A 2,500-nucleotide genomic window follows, 5' to 3' on the forward strand; every position below is an offset into this window, starting at 1 on the left:
GATCGACTGACCCATGTTCAACTGCTGTTCACATGGAACCCTTCTCCACTTCGGCCTTCAAAGTTCTCATTTGAATATTTGCTACTACCACCAAGATCTGCACCGACGGCTGCTCCACCCGGGCTCGCGCCCTAGGCTTCGACGCACGCCGCCGCGGCCCTCCTACTCGTCGCGGCCTAGCGCACCGGTGTGCTCGTACCGCCGCGACGGCCGGGTATAGGCCCGACGCTCCAGCGCCATCCATTTTCAGGGCTGATTGATTCGGCAGGTGAGTTGTTACACACTCCTTAGCGGATTCCGACTTCCATGGCCACCGTCCTGCTGTCTAGATCAACCAACACCTTTTGTGGGCTCTGATGAGCGTCGCGTCGGGCGCCTTAACCCGGCGTTCGGTTCATCCCGCATCGCCAGTCCTGCTTACCAAGAGTGGCCCACTTGGCACTCGCATTCCATGCCCGGCTCCAATTAAGCGAGTCGGGCTTCTTACCAATTTAAAGTTTGAGAATAGGTTGAGGACGTTTCGTCCCCAAGGCCTCTAATCATTCGCTTTACCAGATAAAACTGCGACAGAGCGCCAGCTATCCTGAGGGAAACTTCGGAGGGAACCAGCTACTAGACGGTTCGATTAGTCTTTCGCCCCTATACCCAAATTTGACGATCGATTTGCACGTCAGAATCGCTACGGTCCTCCACCAGAGTTTCCTCTGGCTTCAACCTCTTCAGGCATAGTTCACCATCTTTCGGGTCCCAACGCGAACGCTCTCGCTCGACCTCTCCGGCAAAGCGGACGAGATCGGCCGGTGATGCGGCCGCCGCGAACGACGACGTCTCACCTCCGCCGGACCGCGCCGACATTCACTTTCACTGCGCCCATGGGTTTCGTACTGCCCCGTGGCTCGCGCTCACGTTAGACTCCTTGGTCCGTGTTTCAAGACGGGTCGGGAAGGTGGCTGACTTCAGCCGCGGACCCCGTGCGCCTCGCGAAACGACACCGGAAGCGCGACCGAGACGAAGAGGCTGGGCACTGAGAACAGTCCCCGACCCACGACGCCCCAGCCGGCACCGGGCGCTCGGCCCCGAAGGGCAGACGCGGCGATCTCTCCTCGCCCGAACGGCGGGCCGACGGACACGCGCGCCTATAGTACCCGACCGAGGCCGGGTTACCTTGCGCGCGGCCTTCTCGCCGCCGTCCAGACGGTCGCGGCCTTCGCCCGGCGCTAGTGCGCTGGTCCCCGATCGGGCGGCGCCGCCGGCGGCCCGTGAGGGTCCGCACGACAACGTCGCCGACAGGGGGCCGGCTGAAAGCGACCGGGCGACCCGACAGGCCCTCCCGTTTGCCTCTCGACGGTTTCACGTACTCTTTAACTCTCTCTTCAAAGTGCTTTTCAACTTTCCCTCACGGTACTTGTTCGCTATCGGTCTCGTGACCGTATTTAGCCTTAGATGGAGTTTACCACCCGCTTTGGGGCTGCATTCCCAAACAACCCGACTCTGGGAAGACGCCGTAGCGCGCCCGCCTGTCGCCGCCATGGGCCTGACACCCGCTCTGGGAAAAGGCCTCGATCAGAAGGACGCGGGCGACCGGCGAAGCGCGCCGTGACGAATTCCGTACGCCACAATTCCGCGCACTCCAAAAGCGCGCGGATTCGGCGATGGGCACATCCCGCTTCACTCGCCGTTACTGAGGGAATCCTCGTTAGTTTCTTTTCCTCCGCTTAGTAATATGCTTAAATTCAGCGGGTAGCCTCGTCCGACCTCAGGCCGAAAGTAAGGACCGGGACTATTCTTCCCGTTCCGCGCTCGCCGTCGGCGCCGCGCGCCGCCGCGCACCTCGATTCCCGCCCTTGAGCCGCCAGCCGTTGGCCTCTTCGAGGTCGACTCGCCGCCGCCGCGCGGGATTCTGGTCGCGATCGTCGCGCATCGTGCCGTGCTGTCTTGAGCGGGACGGGCGCTCGCGCGTCCGACGCCGCAGCAGCCGCGCGGAGAAATCCCCGCGCGGAACGTTTGCAACGCGACCCTGAGGCGGGCGCGGCCCCGGGATTGACCCGAGGCCGCAATTTGCGTTCAGAACGTCGATGCTCAATGTGTCCTGCAATTCACACTAATTCACGCAGCTAGCTGCGTCCTTCATCGACTCACGAGCCGAGTGATCCACCGCCAAGAGCCATCCACGATTGTTTCGCTCGCACAGTGCCTCGCACTATAGGGTGACAAAATAGACCGCGCCGAGCGGTCGGCCAGGCCGACGCTTGAAGCCGGAGCGCGCGGCACCGCGGCACTCGACGCGCAAACATTACCGGGTGACCGAATCGCCGGCCGGCGCGCCGCTCCTCGCGGGTCGGGCGCCGGGTAGCAAAGACTTTTTCTCTCGCTTGTCCGAGTTTCGCGTTCGCCGAAGCGTTTGCGAGACCGTTAATGATCCTTCCGCAGGTTCACCTACGGAAACCTTGTTACGACTTTTACTTCCTCTAAATGATCAAGTTAGATCGTCTTCTCGGAC

General features: G+C 61.9%; 2 non-coding genes and 1 pseudogene across 2 annotated transcripts in view; all 3 read right to left on the reverse strand.

Moving 5' to 3' along the window:
* Positions 1 to 89: 89 nt before the first annotated feature.
* Positions 90 to 921, reverse strand: LOC146144531 (large subunit ribosomal RNA; annotated as a pseudogene; the record flags this gene model as incomplete).
* Positions 922 to 2,012: 1,091 nt separating this feature from the next.
* LOC146144532 (5.8S ribosomal RNA) lies at positions 2,013 to 2,166 on the reverse strand. Its single transcript, XR_014498997.1, has one exon. It is a non-coding gene; the product is annotated as a 5.8S ribosomal RNA (ribosomal RNA).
* A 247-nt stretch (positions 2,167 to 2,413) lies between these two features.
* Positions 2,414 to 2,500, reverse strand: part of LOC146144533 (small subunit ribosomal RNA) — a 1,811-nt gene continuing 1,724 nt past the window's right edge. The window contains exon 1 of the ribosomal RNA XR_014500615.1: positions 2,414 to 2,500. This exon is cut by the window's right edge and continues 1,724 nt beyond it. This is a non-coding gene — a ribosomal RNA (small subunit ribosomal RNA).

Source organism: Ascidiella aspersa, chromosome 5, assembly GCF_963924565.1.
Source record: "Ascidiella aspersa chromosome 5, kaAscAspe10.2, whole genome shotgun sequence".
In the NCBI taxonomy this organism is placed as follows: Eukaryota; Metazoa; Chordata; class Ascidiacea; order Phlebobranchia; family Ascidiidae; genus Ascidiella; species Ascidiella aspersa.